This window comes from Aquila chrysaetos, chromosome 2 (genome assembly GCF_900496995.4).
Source record: "Aquila chrysaetos chrysaetos chromosome 2, bAquChr1.4, whole genome shotgun sequence".
In the NCBI taxonomy this organism is placed as follows: domain Eukaryota; kingdom Metazoa; phylum Chordata; class Aves; order Accipitriformes; family Accipitridae; genus Aquila; species Aquila chrysaetos.
This window is the reverse complement of record NC_044005.1, coordinates 82,976,389-83,001,016: the sequence shown is the minus strand read 5'-3', so window position 1 is coordinate 83,001,016 and position 24,628 is coordinate 82,976,389. Positions and strand designations below refer to the sequence as shown.

Sequence of the window (24,628 nt, the reverse complement as noted above, 5' to 3'; positions counted from 1 at the left end):
GCCGCTCGTTCCCCGCGCCGCTGCTAGCGGCACCCACGTTGAGGGAGACTCGAGAACACCGCAGGGCCGGCTTGCTGCCCTCACGACAGGGCTCGGGGGCTGCCTGCGGCCACAGCACAGGCTTCAGGGGAGGGGCTGGAGCTGGGGGCAGCCGCACGGGCCGAGCGGGGCCGGGGGAGCTCTGGCGACTCGGGGAGGCGCCCGCTGGCCGCGCCTGGGGGGTGCGCGCCTCCGTCCCCTCTTCCCTTCTACCGGCGGCTCTCGGGGAACTCCCCGGCGCTGCCCTGGCCCGGCTCGCCTCCGGCGGACCGGGAGCCTGCCGCGGTGGCCGCTTCGCAGCTTCCCGGCCCGGCAGCCCCGGGCGGCCAGCGGGCAGGAGGCACCCCCCACCCTCGCCCTCGCCGGAGAGGATGGCTCGCCTCACCCGCGGTCCTGGCGCTCGCCCGCTGCCGCCGAGACCCGCGCCCTGCGCGCCGCCACGCTGCTCCCGGGGACCGCGCATGCGTCGGCCGCCGACGGCGCGCCGGAGGGGTCAGAGTCGGTGCGCGAACGCTGTTCTGCAGTTCCGCACTTTGGCCACAAGGCGGCAGCAGCGGAGGCGGCGGCGCTGCTGCGCTCCTGTGCGGTGCCGGCGCTGCAGTTCCGCGCTTTGCGCGCCGAGCGCCCGCCGACACTGCGCACGTGGGACGGCAGCGGCGTTTCCTTACCGGGAGGAAGCAACGAGCGCGGCGGCACCTCCCGCCGGTGCCGCATTGCCGTTACTGTCGGACCATGGGTGCTGTTACAGGGGCACCACCGCGCATGCGCGCCTCCCGAACGCCAGTTCCCACCTTCGGTCGCCGCGCAGCAGCATCCCCGCAACGATCCTCTTCTGAGCATCAGCTGGATGAGGGATGACTGACACCCCAGCCCAGCCCAGTGGAGACCAGCCACAGGCAGTAACTACTTACTGGGGGCACGGGGCTTACATTGCCCTGCCCTTTCCCCACTCGCAGCCCGGGCAGTCACCTTCATTGCCTCCCTTCCAAAAAGCACCCGAGTGGCCGGAGCGGCTACAGCAGTCAAGCACAAAGAACAGACAATTCGGGCGGTCGATTCTGTCCCTGCCCCCCCCACCCCATTATCTAGACAGGAGAAGCAGCACAGGGAACCTGCAAAGGGCAGGGGGGACGGGGGGTTCCCCTGCACCAAGCCCCAGGGACTGCTGTATCCGTCTGCACGTGGCATCAGGGTTGTGGGAGGGACAGTAGCCAGTCAACAGATGCTGGCGAGAGATTAAAAAAAAAAAAAAAAAAACAAAAAAACGCCTGGTTCAGGTGACAGCCTGAAGGCAGGCCACAAGAGACCCAAAGCTGCTTCGTGCCGGGGGGCAGCTCTGTTCAGCAGGAAACGGCGCATCCCAGCGGACCAGATGCGAGCGGCCCACCTGCAAGCGAGCGATACCCTGGCGATCCTGGGGCTCTCTTGGGGTGGGGCGCACCTTTCCTCACCTCTGTGCTATCACAACTCTGCTCTCCTAATCCTGCACGCACGCAAGGCTTCTTGTGCGGGGCTTGTCTCTTATCGAAGAGACGCTGCACGGTGTTACTTACCGCCCCGCCCTCCGGCGTGCAAAGTAATTAGACGTGAAGCAGGGAAAGCAAAGCGGCGCGTCGGGATATTAGATGTTCTCGGCAGATGACCGCAGAGCCCTCGAAGTTCCATCTTTGCTCCCTACAGGAGCGTGGCTCCGCACCCCTTGCCGCTCCCCCCAGCAAGCGTCACAGTTGCACTTTACTGCCTGCAACACGCAATACCTAGTAGGCTGGATAGGCTGATCTGCCAATGTGTCAGGTGAGCAGCTCTGTTCCTTTGGCTGCCTAATTTGCGTCCTTAAAACAAATAGTTCAACACTCAGTTTCTTTAATTCAGACCCCTCTAAAGATCTCCTGGCCTGCAAGCATTTTCAGCTAGCAACAGAGCTGAAATACAGTGCTGGTAGAAATCTAGCTGTCATCTTTCTTTGATGGCAAAAGGCTTTTGTAACTTGAAGCCCTGATTGTTTTGGCATCAAGACTGCAAGGCAAGAAATACGCCTCTCCTTGAACAAGCAAGACACCTGCCAAATAGCTGATACAGTGATACGTGGCTGCCTGTGATCAACACCTTTTTCTGCTAAAACCAGAGCACGGTTCCCTTGTGCAGAGCCATTGGCAGTGCAGAAAGTACCTCAGCTTTCCCTGCACCAGCTCACCAGAGAACAGCATCTTAGTCCGACTGGAGCATGCAGCAGCCTGTTGTTGTCCCAGCCCCTTGCCCTTGAGAAAGCGGCTGCCTGTAGCAGCGGCAGAACCACTGCTGCCCAAAGGGAAAGGAATGACTCGGTGTAAAGCGCTCCAGGGTGCCTGTGTGGGTGCCTGTGTCCCATGCAGAGCCAATGACCTCAGCAGCCTGTACACAGGGCCAAGCTAACAATCTGAGAAGGAGGCGCAGGGGTAGCAGTTTCTGCAACAACCGTACTTTCCAGCCTAGCTGGACAGAGTGAGAGGCGAGAGGAAGGGGCCTGCTGGGTCCCTCGAGAGACAGAATTGCTGTAGATTGTGCCATGGCTGTTTTGCTCTTTGCCTTTGGCAGAGTTACTTCCCAGCAGTTGCGAGACAGGCAGGCTTGCACAGTCCTGCTGTGTGCAGCCGAGTACTGCTGCTTACAGAGCAAAAGGCACTCACTATAAAGCAGCAATGAAGAACAAGGACAGCCACTGAAGATGGTAGGAATAACATGGAGAGCCTCAAGCATTAGCCAGTGTCCTGGTTTTGGCTGGGATAGAGTTAATTTTCTTCCTAGCAGCTGGTATAGTGTTATGTTTTACATTTATGAAAAGAACGTGGATAACACACTGATGTTTTCCGTTGTTGCTAAGCAGCGTTTAGACTAAGTCAAGGATTTTTCAGCTTCTCATGCCCAGCCAGCAAGAAGGCTGGAGGGGCACAAGAAGTTGGGAGGGGACACAGCCAGGGCAGCTGACCCCAACTGGCCAAAGGGATATTCCATATGATGTGAGGTCATGCCCAGTATATAAACTGGGGGCAGTTGGCCTGGGGGGGGCCAGGTCGCTGCTCAGGAACTGACTGGGCATCGGTCAGTAAGTGGTGAGCAATTGCATTGTGCATCTCTTGCATTTTGTATATTCCAATCCTTTTATTATTATTGTCATTTTATTATTTTTATTATTATTAGTTTCTTTCTTTCTGTCCTGTTAAACTGTTCTTAACCCACGAGTTTTTCCTTTTTCCTTCGATTCTCTCCCCCATCCCACCGGGGGGGGGGGGGGGGGTGTGGAGTGAGTGAGTAGCTGCATGGTGCTTAGTTGCTGGCTGGGGTTAAACCACAACAGCCAGGCAGGGCTTGCAACTAACCTTGTGTCATGGTTTAATCACAGCCAGCAACGAAGCCCCACACAACCGCTCACTCACTCCCCTCACAGCGGGATGGGGGAGAGAATCAGAAGGGTAAAAGCAAGAAAACTCGTGGGTTGAACAGCCCCCTTGCCAACCTCCCCTCTAGTTTTATTACTGAACATGATGTCATAGGGTCTGGAATATCCCTTGGGTCAGTTGGGGTCAGCTGTCCCAGCTGGGTCCCCTCCCAACTTTCTGTGCACCCCCAGCCTACTCGCTGGTGGGATGGGGTGAGGAGTGGGGGCGAGTGCGGGGAAGTGGGGGGGGGGGGGGAGTTGGGGGGGGGCACTGGGCTGGTGGGGGGGGTGCAGGCAGCACCCTGGGCTCTGGAGGCAGATGGGTTTGGGGGGGGCGGGGTGGAATCTGGGGTGTTGGAGAGGGGCACGAGACAGGAGGGCAGGGGATGTGAGTGGGTGTGTCTTGCGTGGAAAAGACAGCTGGGATCGTTTCAGTGGGAAGCATTTGGGAGTGGAGAGACACGGGGTGGGGCGGATGGGGGAAGGTATGTGTGTAGAAACATGCATGGGGGGACCTACACTGATATATGGTAGTTGATATATATTCCAGATGTCAATTGTATTTTGTAGTTTGTAAGCATTAAGTAGGTACAAGCAGAATATATGGTTTCCTTTAATGAGATAAGACATCCTGCAACTCAAGTAATTAAAGGATGTGTAGATAGATTTGTGAGAACACAGGAAAACAGACATATGGACTCAAGGACGAGAGAAACTGAAAACGCAAGTAAGAAGATAAGGGGTGATTTGTTGGCATGAGAACAGCACTTTGGGAGTCAAAGATTATTTGGCATGAAAGATACAAGAAGAACAAAGGAAAAACAGAATTTTAGTATCAAAATATTGAAAAGGGTAAAGAATGGTTAAGCGAGGAAGAGGATTATAAGACCCCCGATGAACACCTGACGACCACCCAAGGCAACAACTGCGACTGCGCAAAGGGCATTTGCATATGTTAATTATTTCTCAGAAATGTAATGAATACGTATAAGGTTTCTGGGAAATGTAATGAATACTTATATCACACATGTATTTAAACTTCACTAACGAGCTTTACAGTGTGCATGATAGGTGGAGCGATCCCTCTTGTACCCAGCGCTGAAATAAACATGCCTGCTTTCTAACTCACTCTCTGAGTTGTAAAGTTTGTTCCGCGCGTCAACACCAGGGGGTCCACCCAGAATAATCCACAGCAGGTGACTCACCTGGGATAACCCGCAACAGATAATCCACTCTGGATAACTGACCCACACCAGATAATCCCCACCAGGTGCCCCACAGAGGGGAGCGTGCCAGAGGATGGTGCCACGTCTCTTGCTCAGGCTCTGCTCCACACTGTTCCTCCTCCATTCCCGCCCTGGGATGGGCTCCCCAGGGCACAAACAACCCCAGTCCCTCTTGGCCCTGCACTCTCCCCACCAGACAGCACCTGCGGGGCACTCACTGGAGACAGAGCCAGGAGCCTCCCCACACAGGGCTGGCCCCATACCATCACTATGCTTAATGACCGGCAGGCAAACCTGGGCTGGGGGCATCTGCTGAGCATCACGAGATGCTTATGACAACACATCTGAAAAACAAAAATCCAAAATTATATTTCAGCATATTAAAAAACAGTAAAGAAGAAAGTAGAGGAATTCTGTCAGAAGAAGGGATAGTAGTTGAGCTAAACGCGGATTCCAGGTAAACAGGTCAGCTCGAAATACAACACATCCTTTAGAAGTGTCGTGGTTTAACCCCAGCCAGCAACTAAGCACCACGCAGCCACTCACTCCCTCCCCCCCCACCCAGTGGGATGGGGGAGAAAATCGGGAAAAAAGAAGCAAAACCCACGGGTTGAGATAAGAACAGTTTAATAGAACAGAAAAGAAGAAACTAATAATGATAATGATAACACTAATAAAATGACAACAGCGATAATGAAAGGATTGGAATGTACAAATGATGCGCAGTGCAATTGCTCACCACCCACCGACCGGCACGCAGCTAGTCCCCCAGTGGCGATTCCCCGCCCCCACTTCCCAGTTCCTATACTAGATGGGACGTCCCATGGTATGGAATACCCTGTTGGCCACTTTGGGTCAGCTGCCCTGGCTGTGTCCTGTGCCAACTTCTTGTGCCCCTCCAGCTTTCTCGCTGGCTGGGCATGAGAAGCTGAAAAATCCTTGACATTAGTCTAAACACTACTTAGCAACAACTGAAAACATCAGTGTTATCAACATTCTTCTCATACTGAACTCAAAACACAGCACCGTACCAGCTACTAGGAAGACAGTTAACTCTATCCCAGGTGAAACTAGGACAAGAAGCCAGACTGATTTGAACACTTCAAAGCAGTATTAAGACTAATTGATACGTTTTTTAACACCTTCTTCGCATGCAAGTAAACACTCTTGCAGGTGTTGGAAAACATCTCCTCCCTTCCTTACAGCACTGCTGCAGGGAGAGAACCCCGGGAGGCTGCGGGACGAGGTCATACACAATCAGAATCTACGCTTACGGATCCACCACAACAGCTACAGCCCTTGCGCTGCTGTCGCTACGGATCTTGCTTGCTTGGTCAATAATGCTGAAAGTGAAGTGTAAAACTTTAAAGAGTAAAATGAAAAATAAAGAATAAATCCCAATAATTCTCTTTATACAAAAAAGGTATGCCCATGTTTATATACATCCAATAAAAATACTTATACTATAAAAGTATTTGATTTTCCTTTTGCATTAACTTATCTTGCACAGCTGTGAATTGATACCATTACATTATCTATCTCCAAAATACACAGTTAAAATTTGACTAGGGTGTTTTGTGTGTGGTACATAATGAGGAGGGACACCTGGCCAGCTGCGCTGCCCAAGAGAGATGCTACTGAACTGCCAGGGAAATGCGCCATTGAAAGCCAGACAGAAAGAAAGTACTTCAGATCACTCCATCAAAATATCAGGAGAAAAACCCCATAACATTCAGTTGCCTCTCTTTTTAAACATTTAGAAAAATACCTAACTGCTTACGTACATCTAATAAATTATATGTGTGATGGGTTGACCCTGGCTGGTTGCCAGGTGCCCACCAAAGCCGTTCTATCACTCCCCCTCCTCAGCGGGACAGGGGAGAGAAAATATAACAAAGAGCTTGTGGGTCGAGATAAGGACAGGAGAGATCACTCACCACTTACCGTCACGGGCAAAACAGACTCAAACTTGGGGAAAATTAACTCACTTTATTACAAATCAACCAGAGTAGGGTAATGAGAAATAAAACCAAATCTCAGAACACCTTCCCTCCACCCCTCCCTTCTTCCCGGGCACAACTTCACTCCCGGCTTCTCTACCAACCCCCCCCCAGCGGCACAGGGGGACGGGGAATGGGGTTTACGGTCAGTTCATCACACGTTGTTTTCTGCCGCTTCATCCTCCTCAGGGGGAGGACTCATCACACTCTTCCCTGCTCCAGCGTGGGGTCCCACCCACGGGAGACAGTCCTCCACGAACTTCTCCAACGTGGGCCCTTCCCACGGGCTGCAGTTCTTCACGAACTGCTCCAACATGGGTCCTTTCCACGGTGTGCAGTCCTTCAGGAGCACACTGCTCCAGCGTGGGTCTCCCACAGGGTCACAAGTCCTGCCAGCAAACCTGCTCCGTGGGCTCCTCTCTCCACAGATCCGCAGGTCCTGCCAGGAGCCTGCTCCAGCGCGGGGTTCCCACGGGGTCACAGCCTCCTTCGGGCATCCCCCTGCTCTGGCGTGGGGTCCTCTCTCCCCGGGCTGCAGGTGGAGATCTGCTCCCCCGTGGACCTCCCTGGGCTGCAGGGGGACAGCCTGCCTCACCATGGTCTTCATCACCATGGGCTGCCGGGGAATCTCTGCTCCGGTGCCTGGAGGACCTCCTCCCCCTCCTTCTTCACTGACCTTGGTGTCCGCAGGGTTGTTTCTCTTACATGTTCTCACTCCTCTCTCCGGCTGCCGAATCTGCCTGTCCCAACTTTTTCCTTCTTAAAAATGTTATCACAGAGGCGTTACCACTATCGCTGATTGGCTCGGCCTTGGCCGGCGGCGGGTCCGTCTCAGAGCCGGCTGGTATTGGCTCTCTCTCGAACACAGGGGAAGCTTCCAGCAGCTTCTTACAGAAGCCACCCCTGTAACACCCCCCCCCCCCCGCTACCAAAACCTTGCCACACAAAGCCAATACAATATGCTACAGCTATTTGGCAGTTACAGTTTAAACAATGCAAGTAGGTTTGCAAATTATACAATTTTAACTTTTTTTTAAAAGTTTCATTTATGGTAGAAAAAAATTGGTGAGATAAGAGATCCCTCATATAGTTTTACTTTTGAAAAAAAAGAAGGAAAGAAAAAATCAAATCCCCAGTGCTGCAATACCTCAGAGTACCAAAAAGGACTGGCAGATTTGCTAATGCTTTTGGCTGAACCAAAGCACGCAGACTAACATGTTTTCATGGTATCTCAACTGTTAAAACTGAGAACCCAAAGAGCAGTGAAGCCACCAACTTTAGGAAGATGGGCCGCGCTTGGCTCTTTGGAAGGTGTAGCAGTGCTACATATCAAGGTGCCGCGATTAGATCACTGGTCGGCCTGGACCAGGGAAGAGACAGATAACACACATGGTGTGAGTGCCAACTCCGTCCTTTATTGCGCAGTTAATTCCTTTTATACTAACAACGGTAGGTGGGATTACTGATATGTCATAGGGAGGCGACGACTAGCCTTCTACCTTTCCGTGACATCGCGAGATCTTCCGAACGGTGTTCCCTACATCTCCCCCTCCTCATGTCCAACTAGCTCCCATTGGTTACACACACTATTCATGCACTGTCCACGCGTCCAGTTGCACTCAATGATTGGCTGCATCAACACTGCACACGCGCATAAACATAAAATATAATTGGTCATACTAACTAAACATACGAGACTTATCTCAGTCTAATTGGTCAAGATAAACTGCCGAATTGAGGTTGTTTGTGCCAAGTTCTCTTTATCGTGGAATATGCACCTGTGTTTTTCTAATTGGTATCTTTCTTATTTTTGTCTTCTTGTTTATTCTGTTCAAGGCCTTCTAAAGGCGTCTGGAATGCTCTTGTGACCGTTAGCTAAATATGTTCCCACAACAATTCCCCCTCCCTTTTTCTATTAGAAGAGTATTAGCAGATCTAGTCACCACCATCCGCGAACTCAGCCCAGCAATCGGTAGGTGCCAGCTTTACGTGGGCGTCCCCACAGAGGCAACGATGGCCTTGCTGTACACCAGCCCGATGCTCTTCGGAAAATCCCGGTATTTGTACATTTGCAGAGGAACAGATTTCAGCACACGTGGCCAGCGGGTGCTAAAATTTGCCTCAGTTGAAACATAGGGACCCTATGGCACATGCGGTCGCTGGCCAGACGTGCCGCACGAGTCATAGCCATCCTGTCTATTGGTTCACGGGCTTTGTGATGTGGTTGCAGTGCACAGAGAATCTTGACCTGTTATGTTGGCTAAGGTGACCTACAAGATATATGAACACAATTAATTAAACACAGTAAAAGCAACATTATACCTAATAAAATACACAAGAATAAAAGAAACCCCGATTTTTAACAAAGATACAAACCAACTCCTAAGTCCCCATACCGCAGCTAAATGCTCCAAGCCAAAATGACATTTTTCTTAATTGCTATAAAGGTCTTGCAGCGCCTTCTTGCTTCTGCAGTTCTGTTATCTTGTTTATTAATTGCTCCAGCGTCAGAAATTCGTAGCAGATACCCAAGACATCACAAGCCAGGAAAGGATAACAGCAATCTGTAAAGAAAAAACACTCAAAACACTATGAGGTTAGGACAGGACGAACCATGCGACTAGGGACCCATTTCAGTAGCCCTTCAGGTATCTGTACACAGGCGTACCCCCGCCTGAGGCAACGCAGCTCAAACGGTCCGTCCCATTGGCGTGTCTGGGGATCACGCACACAGACCAACGGGTAGGGGCCTTTCTCTTCCGTAGCCGTAAAATGTCGTTGCACCGTCGTCTGGTCCAGGTCCCCCCGAATTGTCTGATTTAATGAAGTTAACGCAGTTAACAGGAGACGCTGTGTACGGAGAACAGGTGAATTATCCCGTAAGCAGGAGGGCTCCGCCTGGTCCCCCTTCCTAAGCCGATCTAGCAGGGTATTTAAGGTTTGATGTGCTCGTTCTAGAATGGCCTGGCCGGTGCTGTTATAAGGTGTGCCATGTACAAGGGCTATACCCCAGATTGCACAAAATCGTTTCACCTTTTCCGCAGTATAAGCTGTACCATTATTCGTCTTGATCTGTCGTGGAATCCCCAGTTGGGCTATGCAAGCACGCCAGTGTTGTACAACCACCAAGCTATTCTGCTTCCTGTGCGCTGTAGCGAGAATATATTTACTATAGGTGTCTACGGTAACATGCAAATACTGTAGTGGCTTAAAGGGAGCGTACTCCGGTCCACTCATGTTGACTGCGGGCTACTTATGCTAACTCTAAATAATCAGGCTCAAAGAAATGTTCCCCCATTTTCTATGAAATCTCCCACAATTTCCCTTTTTTTTTTTTTTTCTCGTGCAAGATTCCCTTTATTTCACAAAAGAATCCAACTTATATATATTTCAACAAAGATCCAGAAAGTACTAACGACTCACAGCCAATACTACTAGCACAGGAGGGCATATCTGACCCAGCTGGGATGTTTGCCAGTCCTCAGAACAGTTAAAGATAAAAACATTCCATAGACATACTCATGACTGTCTTCAGCCACATCTTCCCAGGCCTACACAAGGCCATCCTCCAACCTGACCTTGTGAAACTAGTTCTTCAAGGCTTGGCAAACATGCAGCACAACAAATTCTAACGGTCACTCTTGAAAACAAATGCCAGGTGTTCCGAGCTGCTCCCACATCGCCCCCTTTTTTGTTTAGGAACATCAGATTCACGAGGAAGGCAGCGAGGACTCTAGCTTCGAACTGACGCAATCCTCGTACTGCTCCTCAGGTGATTCTGATTGCTGCAAACACACAAATGATTAATAATTCTCCAATAGCAATATAAATTCAGATATACAAATTTAAACCTTCAAATCATGTTTTTGGATTTAAGCATTCAACAGTATTAGACAATTCTTTGAAAAACACCTTATTCTGCTAATTTCGTATATTTCCCATTTGATCTTGTAATATCTGTGCAAGGTCTTAGGTCTCTCCTGCAATATTAGTAGCAAATGCACCTTGCAAATGTGCCTTCACCTAATTCCAATCACATACACTTTCATTCCCTTGTAAAGGAGTTACACAGAGTCCTTGTTTTTGAAATTCCCAATTGCAATGTAATTTCATTCTATTTTATAGTGCATTTTGTCTATGTGATGGGTTGATCCTGGCTGAACACCAGTTACCTACCATAGCTATCCTATCACTCTCTCCTCCACAGCTGGACAGGGGAACGGGAAATGAGGTTTTGCGATTAGTTCATCACACATTGTCTCTGTCACTTCATCCTCCTCAGTGGCAGCACTCATCACACTCTTCCCCTGTTCCAGTGTGGGATCTCTCCCACGGGAGACAGTCCTCCACGAAGATCTTCAGCATGGGTCCCCTCCACAGCGTGCAGTCCTTCAGGAGCACACTGCTCCAGCGTGGACCTCCACAGACCGCAGGGGAACGACCCGTCTCACCATGGTCTTCACCACGGGCTGCAGGGGAATCTCTGCTCCGGTGCCTGGAGCATCTCCTGCCCTCCTTCTGCACTGACCTTGGTGTCTGCAGGGTTATTTGTCTTAGATGTTCTCACTCTTCAGCTGCCATGTCTGTGTGTTCTGCAACCGCATCTCTCTTCCCCCTCTCCAGCTGTTTGTTTTCATTAATTTTTTTTTTCTTTCTGTCTCTTCCTCTCTCTCTTTTTTTTTTTTTAAATTATTTTTATGCAAGCCAAGTTACATGAAATGCTTTTGCAATCATACGTTCAACTATTTTAAGATACGTGGTACAATCATTACAACTGCTAATATTACAATTAAAATAACTAAGCCATGCATAAGCAAATCTTTCAACCATCCCGTAATTCCCAAAGTTGTTAGCCATCCAGTTAAACCTGTGTCAGTTATCGTGAGCCTTTTACTGTGAATCATATTAATATTGGGTGTTAGTAACGTAAGTCGTCCGAGGCTACATGGCCTCCTGTTAAGTTTCGATGGAATTCCTCTCCCACGCTCTATTCCCACAAATTAAAAACATCCGCGTAGGTAAAGCAGCTGGAATAGAAAAAAAGAGTGTGATATTCTGGAATAGATATAGTTACACCAAGCTGTAGCATTTCTATATACAGACAAAATAGCATTTATATTCTGACCCTTTCCAGTGGTGTTATGGGTGTAATTAAACATCACACAGGGATTCATGATGACTGATCCTAAGAACTCTAACTCTTGAGGTTCTTGCATTTCTTGAGGCAGGTGTGCATACAACAGGAAAAGTAAACATGGTATCTCCTTGCTGTAGAGCTTTTCCTCGACAGCATTGCATCAAACTATGTGTATTTTTTCCCAAATCATTAAGTGAATCGTCATGGATTAGACAGAGGCACAGAGTTAGAGGGATTAGCAGGAGAAGGAGATACAGGTAGTGTAGTAAAGTTAGGTTCTGTTTTAAGTTCTGCAAACCCTGGAGAGGGAGTACCAGGCGATTGGGGTGGGGGGGTGGGGGACGGCGGCGGCACGGCAGCGGTCCCGGCCGCGCAGAGGCCGTGGGAGGCAGCGGCGGGATGGCCGCGGCAGGCAGCGGTGGAGGTAATGAGGGACATAAATCCGGCTCTTTTTCAGAGTCCACCCTGCCTGATACAAAAGCATTATTATCAGAATCAGAATCCTGCTCATTAGCGGCCTGCTTACAGACTGCCTCCTCAAAAGCAGTATCAGGCTGTACCCGCCTGCAAAACTTGTTGCAAGGCCGCCGCTATCGGACGCGCTTCCCGGTGTTGGTCTCTCTCCAGTACCTGGCGTATCATGTTACCTAGGGACGAACCCGCTGGCAAATGAGAGACAAGCGCTGCGCTCTGTGGGTTAGCTTGAGCCCTAGCACATTCAAGCACAATCGCCTCTTTAGCCGCCTCCGGGAGGTTTGCCGCCTACACAGCAAGCTGAAGCCGATCTAAAAAGGCAGTAAACCTCTCGGCAATCCCCTGCCGAACTTTCACGCAAGGGGGGTCCGCTCTATCCATGGCCGCGACACGCCCAAGTGCGGCCAAGGCAGTTGTTGCAAGTGCCGTAAAGTCACGCCCGCGTATGCCCTGTGCCTGTGCCTGAGGCGTTGCAAACCGTCCCTCCCCATGAGCTGCCGAACCACCCGCCGCAACTCCTCTCATGGATAGTGGCGGGGGGGGCGCATCAGGTCCTGCTGGTGCCGCCTCTGCAGGAAAAACCTCCGTCTCCGCCGCACCCTCCGTGCCCATGTCCGCGATCAAAGACGGACCACTCTGCGAGCCCCGCTCCACGGCCGCCCGCTCCGTCTGAGTCCGACCCGCTGTTCCCGAGGGCGCTGTCCCCGCTGTCCCCGAGGGCGCTGTCCCCGCTGCTCCCGAGGCGACGCTGCACCCGCAGACGCAGCAGCTCGCGCCGCCAGCCAGCACGCCTCAGCCTCCCGTCCCGCCGCGACCACCTGCTCCACCTTCCCCCAACTCTGCGATCGTTCAGCAGCTCCGCGCTCGGATCGGAGCAAGGAGTCCCGAATCTCTCCCCAATTTGGGGGGCTCAAAACTTATCTAGGAAACTCAATGTCCCCCCGGCGCAGCATCCATTGGATGCATTCGCCCGTGGGGCCCCTCCTAATCGAACCGCGGGCACCCACCTCATAAGCTAACACCTTTAATACCTTAATCGCTTGCGCAAGCCTCATCGTCGCCTGTGCGGCCGATCACGTCGGGGTCACCACTATGTAGCAGTGCTACATATCAAGGTGCCGCGATTAGATCACTGGTCGGCCTGGACCAGGGAAGAGACAGATAACACACATGGTGTGAGTGCCAACTCCGTCCTTTATTGCGCAGTTAATTCCTTTTATACTAACAACGGTAGGTGGGATTACTGATATGTCATAGGGAGGCGACGACTAGCCTTCTACCTTTCCGTGACATCGCGAGATCTTCCGAACGGTGTTCCCTACAGGAAGGAAATTGACTTTTTTTTCTTTTCTTTCTTTCTTTCTTTTTTTTTTAAGAAGAGTGAAAAGTCTTGGCAATAGAAGTCATCAGCAACAAGCACATCATCTCTGAAGATCCACTCTGATGGAAGGTTCATAAAAATGCAAATTCTTCAGATGAGAAAGATTTCCATTTTGGAAAGTCTCTTTCCAACTGAAATCAAAATTACACACTGTAGGACAGTGGTCCCTGGTCCCTCAACTTCACTTCCAGAGGTCTGGGGGTCTGAATCCATCCTCAACAAAAAACACATGGGCTAACTGGGATATTCCTGCAGGTGCCAGGTTCTTCTTCATCATCTGCATAAAACCAAAGCAACGTGGCCTTCTGCTTACCTGCTCCACACAGATTCCATTGGATGCTGCAGCTGTCATCACTTGTGGCACCTAAGATACCAAGAGACAGAAAACTACCATTGCACTTGTGAGAAATCACCGGCTCCATGCTCCTCCTTGCTACTACCCAGCTCACCTCAAATGCCCATCCAAGTCCAAAGGCAGCCTGCAAGGCACCTGCAAAACCAAAGAGAAACACTTAACTGAGCTGCCACGTGATTCTCTGCTCTTAGACATTAACCCAACTGACAACCGCCTCACCTTGGACTGCTCATTGGCATGCAGCTTCACCCTTCTGATCCTGCTTGTGGCACCTGCAAAAACCAAAGCAAAAAGACACATGCTGAGATACTGTCCAAAACTACAGCCTGCCTGCACTGATTCCCATCTCCCGCTCCTTTACCTTGGCCACTCGCCTGTCTGGCCTCTGCCATTGACAGGTTACCACCTTGAGGCCTGGGTACCACCTGTAAAACTCAAACCACAAGGGACGCTTCTAACTTCACCAATAATACAATACCTGAAAAACAACTGCTGCTTTAGCCCATTAGTCATTGCTCACCTTGCCTGAGTCAGCTCCGGTGCCAATATCACACTCTGCACCTTAAAAATAAAAAAACCCCAAAATCTGTAAGTCAGTCGCACAGCCACTAGTCACATCTTCCCTCTGACACCACATGCCGACCCACCTTGTTACGGCACTCTGCTCGCGTCTCCTCTGTTGCCCTTTGGTGCAGAGCTCGTCCCTCTGCATCTGCAAAAGCAACATTGAACAAGTCACCTGGATGTGGAGCGGTAGCTGAACAAATTCAAAGGTTTTGCTTCCATTTAGGAATACCATCTAGATTCCCTGCCTGGCACAAGCTCACATTTTGCATTACCTGACCTGAATTTACCTGCAGGAATAAACAAAAAAAAACCCTGCCAAAAAAAATTTCTAACCAAAACCCAGAAAATATGAAAAACCCAGAAAGCTCAAGAAGACAGGACACTGTACCATGGAGCAACCGACACTGCCCGACAGATGAAGCCGTAAAGATGAGAGGTCCGCTGCAAAAACGGCGCGAGACAAAGGACGGCTGACACAATGAGGTACTCGGGAAGGGGTCTGAACAGAGGTCAGATGTCCTCAGGGGACCAGGGACCGAACAGAGGCATCCGATGTGGCGGAGGGGAAGGTAAGCGTGCTCTGGGGCACAATGAAAGCCTGAGGAAGAGTTGTCTCTGAATCAGAAAGAAACAAAGCCTGCTGCAGAACTCAAGGGTAGTGACGGAACACAAGGACACTCACAGGAAGCATCGTGACAGAAAGAGAGGGGTGCTGAGGTGGCCAGAGACACAGAAGAAGGCTGGAGGGCACAAAGGTGCTCGGGAGGGGATTTGAACAGAGTACAGATGTCATGAGGGAGACTCTGACCCACTGGAGGCAAGCGAGATGGAGGAGAGGAGAGAAAGACTGCTCTGAGGAAGAGGGATGACCTGAGATGTTCTGACAAACTGAGAGGGGTACAAATGACACTCCAGAGATAACAGTGTGCCGAGGAGACCCTCTAAAGCCAGGGGATGAACTAAGAGAAAAGAAAAAAAATAAAAGACACAAAGAAAACTTACAAAGCAACAGGGTATGTGACAAACAAGAAAGAATTAAAGAAGTAGGGATAGACAGCTTGATAAAAGTAGACACAGAAAGAAAATTTAAAAAAAAAAGAGTACAAGGCAGGAGGAAAAATTTAAAAAATAGGGATGGAAAACTAGATAAAAGTAGACATAGAAAATAAATTAAAAAGCGAAGGCATTAATGGAGGAAAAAATTAAAAACTAGGGACAACAAACTAAATAAATGGAGACATAAAGAAAATTTAAAAATTGACAGTACCCAACAGACAAGAAAGAATTAAAAAACAGGGACAGGAACTAGATAAAAGCAGACATAGAAAAAAAATTTTAAAAGCAACAAGATTAAGGAAATGAAGGAACAAATTAAAGAACAGGAACATCAAACTCAAGAAACAAAGACATAGGAAAAAAAATTTTAAAACTACAAGGTACAGCTCAGACTAGAATGAAATAAAAAATAAAGACAGTGAAATGGATAAAAGTAGATATTGAAAAAATTTAAAAGCAACGTAACACAGAACAGGTAATAAAAAAATAGGGGTAGGCATCTTGGTAAAAGTAGACAGAAAGAAAATTTCAAAAGTGACAACATAGAGGACAGATAGGAAAAAAGTAAATAATAGAGACAGAAAAATACATAGAAGTGAACACAGAAACAAAAATTCAGAAGTGAAGACATTAAGAAAGGAAAAAATTTTAAAACAGCAAAAAAAACTAGAGACATAGAAAGAAAATTCTAAAAGCAACTGGGTACAGGCCAGACTAGAATGGATTAAAAAATAAAGACAGCGAACTCGGTAAAAATAGACAAGGAAAGAAAACTCAAAAACAGCAGGGTACAGAACAGACAGGAAACAATTAAAAAACAGGGAGAGACATCTTAATAAAAGTAGACACATAACAAAAATTTTCAAAGTGACAGGATACAGGAAACAGGAAAAGATTAACAAATAGGGACATAAATCTAGATAAAAGAACACCTAGGAAAAAAATTGCAAAATGAAAACAATTACAAGAGCAAAATATTGAAAAATAGAGACAGTGAACTAAAGAAAAGTAGACATAGAAAGAAAATTTTTAAAGCAATGCAGTTCATGACAGCCAGATAAGAATTAAAAAATAGAAACAGGAACTGGATAAATGTAGACACAGAAAGAACATTTTAAAAGCAACAGGACTAAGGAAATAAAGAAAAAAAATTTAAAAATAGGGACAGTGAACTAAAACAGAGACATATATAGCAAATTTAAAAACCAACAGGGTATATGACAGAAATGAAGGAATTAAAAAATAGGAAGGGGAGCTTGAGAAAAGTAGACGCAGAAAGAAAATTTAAAAATCAACAGCACTAAGGAACAACAAGAAAGAATTAAAAAATAAAGACAGTGAATGGGATAAAAGTAGACATTAAAAGGACATTTTAAAAAAAAGGATTAAGAAAATAAAGAAAAAAATTGAAAAGTAAGGACAGTGAAGTAAAACACAGACAAAAAGAAAATTTAAAAAGCAAAGGTGTAAAGGACAGACAAGAAAAAAATTTAAAAATAGAGACAGTGAACTAGATAAAAGGAGACACAGAAAATATTAAAAGCACCAGGGATTAGGAAAATAAAGGAAAAATTAAAAAAATGGCAGCAAACTAAATAAACAGAAACATAGAAAGTAAATTTTAAAAGTAATGGGGATTAAGAGAGGAAAAGATTAAAAAATAGAGACAGAAAACTAAATAAAAGCAGGCATTAAAAAATTTTAAAAGCCATGGGATTAAAAGAGGAAAAAAATTAAAAGATAGCAATAGCAAACAAAATAAATGGAGACATAGCAAGTACATCTTAAAAGCAAGGGGGTACATGACAGACAGGAAAGAAATAAAACATAGAGATAGGGAGCTTGATGAAAGTAGACACAGAAACAAAGTTCAAAAATCCAAAGGATTAAGAGAGGAAAGCATGAAAAAATAGGGAAAGAGAACTAAACAAACAAAGACATAAAGAAAATTTAAAAAACAAGGGCACTAAGGAAATGCAAGAAATAATAAAAAATAAAGACGGCGAACTGGATAAAAGCAGACATAGATTATGTTTAAAGCAACAGGGATTAAGGAAATAAGGAAAAAATTACAAAAATTAAAAGCAAGGCCACTAAGGAAAGACAAGAAATAGTTAAAAAAGACAGCAAATGGGAAAAAAAGTAGGCATAGAAACAATATTTAAAAAGCGATAGGCAATAGGGTAATAAAGGGAAAAATTAAAAAATAGAGACAGAACTAAAACAGATGTAGAAAGAAAATTTAAAAAGCAACAGCACTAAGGAAAGAAATAGTTAAAAGAAAAGAGAGAGAATTAAAGACAGCAAATGGCATAAAAGTCGAAAATTTAAAAACTGATGGGGATTAGGGAAAGAAAGAGAAAAAATTAAAAAATAGGGACAGCGAACTCAAACAGAGATGTTAAAAGAAAATTTGAAAATCTATGACACTAAGGAAAGACAGAAAAAGTAAAAAATAAGGCAGTGAACAGAATAAAAGTAGACAGAAAAATTTAGAAGCAAATAGGATTAAGGAAATAAGGAAAAAATTAATAGCGACATTGAACTAAAATGAAGACATAGAAAAAAATTTAAAAAGTGAAGGCACTAAGGAAAAACAAGAAAAAATAACTGAAAAATAAAGACAGCAAATGTGATAAAAGTAGAAAATTTTGAAAGCAATGGTGATTAAGGAAATAAGGAGAAATTAAGAAATAGTGACAGCGAACTGAAACAGCAATGTAGGAAGAACATTTAAAAAGTGATGGCACTAAGGAAAGACAAGATATTTAAAAACAAAGACAGTGAGATAAAGACAGGGAACAAGATAAAAGAAGCAATTTAAAAAGTGAGGGGGATTAGGGAAATAAAGAGAAAAAATAGGGACAGCGAACTAAAACAGAGATGTAGAACAAAAATTTTTAAAGCAAAGGCATTAATAAAGACAAGGAATAATTAAAAAATAAAGACAGTGGATGGAATAAAACTAGACAGAAAACTTCAGAAGCACATAGGGTTACGCAAATAAGGAAAAAATTAAATAGCAGTGGGAAACTAAAATGGAAACATAGAAAGAAAATTTAACCAAGGGTACTAAGGAAAGACCAGAAATAATTTTAAGAAAACAGTAAATGGAATAAAAGTAGGTATAGAAAGAACCTTTAAAAAGTGAGGGGGGTTAAGGAAATAAAGGGAAAAATTAAAATATAGGGACAGTGAACTAAAACAGAGATGCAGAAAGAAAATTTAAAATGCAAGGACAAAAAGAAAAGACAAGAAATAATTAAAAAATAAGGACAGTGAAAGTAGATAGAAAATTTTAAAAGCAATGAGGATTAAGGAAATAAGGAAAAAATTAAAAAGTAGCAACAGCAAATTAAAATGGAGACTTAGAAAGAAAATTTTAGACGTGATGGCACTAAGGAAACACAAGAAATATTTAAAAGAAAATACAGCGAAACGAACTGGGATAAATCTATCCAATTTAAAAAGTGATGGGGATTAGGGAAATAAACTGAACAAAACAAAAAGAAATGATGGAAAACTAAAATGGAGATGTAGAAAGAAATTTTAAGAAGTGATGGCACTAAGGAAAAACAAGAAAAATTGATTAAAAAATAAAGACAGCAAACAAGATAAAACTAGAAAACTATACAAGCCAAGGGATTAAGAGAGAAAAGAGAGAAAAGAAGTACAAAATACCAACAGTGAACTAAAACACAGACATAGACAAGAAATTTTAAAAAGAGACAGCACCAAGGAAAGAGAAGAAATAATTGAAAAATAAAGACAGCAAACGGGATAAAAGCAGGCATAGAACAAAAATTTAAAAAGCAAGGGCACTAAGGAAAGAAAAGAAATTATTAACAGAAGACAGCTAATAAAGGATGTTGAAATATGTTTAAATTCTATAAAAGAAAATAATTAAGGCCACATAATGAATATGTTGCTAGAGAGCATTACTGAGTTTACAAAAAAGACAGTCCGCTCACAAACAGCTTCCACATCCTATGTGATACCCAGACTTCGTCTGGAGGTTTGGACTTGGAGATCTTAGTTCATGAAGAGCAGACCATGAGTACCTCCTGCTCTCCTAGGTTTGTCTGCTCCTACCTGTGGCAATCTACTGCCTGTGTTTAAAAAAATTGCTTACTCTTTTACCGAGTTATACTGTGAATGTGCCTTGCAGGTGGCCCACCAGCCAAGAAGTCCAACAGGCTACATCTTTTCTCTTCTCTATGAAACAAACTCTGCATAAGAACTTTCCTAAGCTGACGCAAAGTGGGAAGCCTGTGCTTTCCCAGGAATTAGCTGAAATACACAAATTTTGGAATTCAGAGTTTTGTTAGCATATTGGAAATGCTGACATGATTGCATGGCAATTCCCTTACTATTTCTTTTCCTTAACTGTATTGTTTAAATAGGAGGAGGATGTTTGGATGGGATGTTTGCAAGAGTAAACATTTGCATGAATTACTGCTGACAAATTCATATTCAAATGAGTGTCAGTTTCATAGGCTATCAGAGTTTGGAAAAATAATGCCACCTTGCTGTTCTAGTAACTTGTTCCTATTGCACCTCATCTATTCTCAAGAATTAAAAGTAATTAAGTGCAAATGCAAGCTACAAACAGAATGGCTGCTATCAATGTTCTATTAGCAAATTCAAGTTATAAATGCAAAATATGAAAGTTTAGGCAGCAACAATGACTTCAATTTTCCAAGTGGTAGTCAGGTTTCCATTATTTTAATAACGAAATAAAACTGCTCAAATCAGTGTTGTTTATACAGTCCAACAATAGTGATTAAGTTGTACAAATTTTTTAACTAGTATGTTTTAATTAGCATTCAAACAGTAGAAAACAAAAACCCAAGAATCACATCTTACAGAAGGGGATACTTATGAGTTTACGCATCAAATCCAGGAAATACATGGAAAAAGTATTTCGGCTGTTGTGTGATTTTTTTTTTTTTTTTTCCTTTCAGCATCTCAATATGTCTACCTTCTATCATAAAGCTATTTTTTCATTCATATATGGAAGGAGGCTTAAAACTAACATTAGTAATAGTAACTCTGTTTACATGAAAAATAAGTGCACTAAATTAATGCTCACATTAAATACCACATGATATGTTATTGCTGATAAATGTCTGTTCACAAAGCTCCCATAACATCAAACTTCAACATGCAACCCTGAATCCTTTCTCTCCTGTGTATTTGATAAGCACATACCAGTGAAGTGCTTTGTTTGCATACTAGCAGCTCTTTTATATAGATGCACAACTCAAAGGTGACATTTACACTGTTCAGCTTATTCAAAGCCAATGCATTGAGTAACAATGATTCATACCAACTTTTACTTTGGGTGGCTCAAAGCAACTATATGATGAAGCAAAAGAGCAGTAGCAGATAAATAGCAAGAATCATGGGCATGGGGGCCCAAGTGATGTTCCCTCAATCCTGCCAGTGTGGGGAAATGAGGAGAAGGGCACTAACAGGACAAGTCAATAACTGGTTGCAGAGCTGGTGTTGGTGACAAGGTTTTAAGTTGTATAACCATGGGACCCTGCTTGCAGATCACCGTCTGCCTGAGAGATAAGATCCACCTCACTAAGCAGGGCAAAGCTATTTTTGCCAGTAGGATGGCTGACTGCATAAGGAGGGCTTTAAACTAAGAATGGAGAGGGAGGGAGTAACCAGCAGCCCTGTGAGGGAGGGATGGACATGGTCAAAGAGCAAAGGGCATGGGGTGATGTGACAGGAATGGAACACAAAATCAACAAGATGGGGTTAAGCGGGGTCACCTCCAGCACTTGCATGTAAAGCAAGGAAATGCCTACCAGGCACCATGATGGAGAAATCCCACCCCAGTCCCTTCCTAGGCAGTCAACATGCTGGGGTGCCTATCTAAAGTGCCTGTATACTAATGCATGCAGTATGGGGAAAAAACATTATAATTTAGTCTGTGTGCGGTTGAAGGGCTATGATCTTTTTGGGATGTGGTGGGATGGCACCCATGACTGGAGCATTTCCATGAAGGGAGACCGGCCCTTTAGGAAGGACAGGCTAGGAAAACAAGGAGGGCAAGTTGCCCTTTATGTGAACGAGCAGTTGGAGTGCACGGAGCTCTGCCTGGGGATGGATGAGGAACTGAATGAGAGTTTATGGGGGAGGATTAAAGAAAGGACAAGTAAAAGTGACATCGTAGTGGGTGTCTGCTATAGGCTGCCTGACCAGGAAGAACAAGCAGATGAGGTAGACAGATAGGAGCAGCCTCACATTTGCAAGCCCTGCTCCTCATAGGACTTCAACCACCCAGGTATTTGCTTGAGGGACAACACAGCAGGGCATAAGCAATCCAGGAGGTTCCTGGAGTGCACTGATAACTTCCTCTTCCAAGTCATGAAGGAGCCGGCAAGGAGCAATGAAGAGCAGTGCTCTGCTGGACCTCATACCAGTGATGGGCTTGTTGGAAGTGTGAAGCCCAAAGGCAGCCTTGGCTGCAGTGCCCACGAGATGGTGGAGCTCAGGATCCTGAGGGAAGAGACGAGTGTAAACAAGCTCACAGCCCTGGACTTCATGAGAGTGAACTTTGACCTCTTCAAAGATCTGCTTGGAAGAGTCCCATGGGATAAGGCCCTGGAGGGAAGAGGGACCCAAGAAAGCCGGCTAATATTCAAGGATCACCTCATCCGAGCTCAAGGGCAGTTCATCCCAGCCAATAGGAAGTCAGGCAAAAATGCCAAAAAATGTGTAGATGAACAAGGAGCTCCTAGTCAAGCTCACACACATAAAGGAAGCATACAAAGGGTGGAAGCAAGGATGGGTAACGTGGCAGGAATACAGAAACCCTGTTAAGCATATAGGGATGAAGTTAGGAAAGCTGAAGCCCCGCTGGAATTGGATCTAGCCGGGGATGTCAAAGACAACAAGAATGGCTTCTGTAAGTACAGAGGTAACAAAAGGAAGACTAGGGAAAATGTGGGCCCATTGTTAAATGAGACGGGTGGCCTGGTGACACAGGTGAGTTCCTGAATGCCTTCTTTGCCTCAGTCTTTACTAGCAAGACTGGCCTTCAGGACTCCCAGAGACCAGGGGGAAAGGCTGGAGTGAGGAGGACGTACTCTTGGTGGAAGAGGATCAGGTCAGGGGATACTTGAGCAAACTGGACATACATAAGTCCACAGACCCTATGCATGGGATGCACCCATGAGTGCTGAGGGAGCTGGCAGGTTATCATTGCGAGGCCACTCTCAATAATCTTTGATTGATCATGGTTGACTAAGAGAGGCGCCAGAAGTCTGGAGGAAAGCAAACGTCACCTCCATCTTCAAGAAGGGCAAGAAGGAAGACGCATGGAACTACAGGCCGGTCAGCCTCACCCTGATCCCTGGGATAGTGATGGGGCAGCTAGTCCTGGAAACCGTTTCCAGGCAGTTTAGTGAGAAGAAAATCATCAGGAGTCATCCGTACGGCGTTACCAAGGGGAAGTCATGCTTGACCACCTTGACAAACTTATATGATAAAGTGATTGGCCTGGTAGATGAGGGGAGAGCAACAGACATTGTGTATCTGGACTTCACTGAGGCCCTTGGCACCGTCTCCCACAAGATTCTCACACCCAAGCTGTTGATGCCCGGGACAGATAGGCAGACGGTGAGGTGGACTGAAAATTGGCAGGCTGAAAACGCACGGCGACGCGGGGGCAGCGGCTACCCCGCCGCGGCCGCCCCGCCGCCTCAGCGCGGCGCTAAGGGCCGGGCCCGCGCGCCCGCCTCAGGGAGAGGCTATTTTCCCGCCTTCCCTCCCCCTCCCCTGTCAGCCCCAATGGCCGCCACCCTCCTCCTCCCCCGGAAGCGGGGTGTGCGTTTTCCGCCTTTGAGCAGGAACTCTACGCAACCCAACTGAAGGCGGAAGGGGGGAGGCAGGAAGTTATTGAGGGAAAGAGCCCCGAAACGCCGCCGCGAGGGGTGGGGGTGGGGGGGTGGCGGGCTGCGCCATGGCGTTGTCGCCCTAGCGCCCGCACCTGCCATGGGGAAGAGGAGGGGGAGCGAGGCGAAGCAGGCGGCAACTACAAATCCCGGCAAGCCGTGCCGCGCTCCCGCCCCCCCCCTTCCCTCCCCACCGCCCCCGGGTTGAAGAGGAAGCGGAGGCGCGCTGGGTCGGGGCGTTGGTGTGCCCTCGGGTGCTGGCGGCGGCGGCGGGGTGAGCGGGGCCGGGGCGTTGCGAGGGGCGCGGAGCCGTCGCTTAGCAACCCGACCCCCGCGGGGGGGCCGGGCGAGGAGCGGGCGCCCGGCGAAGCCGCCGCTTCCTCACCCGCCGCCCACCCCGGCTGTGGCGGCGGGGCGGCCTGGCGGCGGGGCGTCGCGGGGCTGGGGTGTCCGTGCGGGTGAAGAAACGTGAGTCAGCAAAGCCGCCCGCCGGGGCCGCGCCGCCGGGGCCGCGCCCGGGCGGGCTGCGGTTCCGCGCTGCGGTTCCGCGCTGCTCACGGAGATCTTCCGCTAGGCAGGACGGCGCTGGTTTTGAAGCCAGAAGCTCAGCCTGCTGGCTCTGGGGTGGTCCTAAAGCGGCCAAAAGCACCCGTAGCTGCTAATTAGGCCTGAACTCGCCCCGCGTGTGTCACTAAACCGTCCTCTGTGTTCTGGCGGTGGTGCGGCGCCGTTAGGCTAGAGCTCCCGTCTCTTTCTTGCTGGGGTTTTCAGACTTGAGCACGGTAATGAACTCTGGCGGTACGCTATAGCTATGGCTGCTGGACGAAAATAGGTGCTGGGATGCTTTGTAGATTAGGCCACGTTTTGCATATTTGGAAAAATACAGTAGCGTGGTTCGAGTCAAAATTGTTATCGCTTTTTGTGGTATTACTGATAACTGTCAGTGAATGACATGGAGAGGCTTGTTGAGTGCAGGTAGGCTGTAAAGCCAAAGTAGGCATAAAACAGAAAATCCTATAGTTAAGGAAAACTTACAAAATAAAACGATGAAGCATGTTTTGGTTTGTT

General features: G+C 47.1%; 1 protein-coding gene and 1 long non-coding RNA gene across 14 annotated transcripts in view; one reads left to right on the top strand and one right to left on the bottom strand.

The window, feature by feature from the left end:
* Nucleotides 1-4,138: 4,138 nt before the first annotated feature.
* LOC115338658 lies at nt 4,139-14,752 on the bottom strand. Of its 3 annotated transcripts, none has more exons than XR_003922490.2 (7): nt 14,675-14,752; nt 14,548-14,588; nt 14,389-14,452; nt 14,247-14,299; nt 14,122-14,162; nt 13,986-14,036; nt 4,139-5,024 (listed from the first exon to the last, which is right to left on the bottom strand). It is a non-coding gene; the product is annotated as an uncharacterized LOC115338658 (long non-coding RNA). The 3 variants fall into 3 exon arrangements; XR_003922491.1 differs by lacking the exon at nt 4,139-5,024 and adding an exon at nt 13,636-13,803; XR_003922489.1 differs by lacking the exon at nt 4,139-5,024 and having other exon boundaries at nt 13,636-14,036.
* An 8,749-nt stretch (nt 14,753-23,501) lies between these two features.
* Nucleotides 23,502-24,628, top strand: part of ZNF451 (zinc finger protein 451) — a 46,691-nt gene continuing 45,564 nt past the window's right edge. For 2 of the 11 annotated variants that reach the window (XR_005931975.1, XM_041122047.1), the window contains exon 1: nt 23,502-23,834. The gene's annotated coding sequence lies outside the window, so the exon portion shown is untranslated. The other 9 variants (XM_041122043.1, XM_030003844.2, XM_030003837.2 and 6 more) reach the window with 9 other exon arrangements.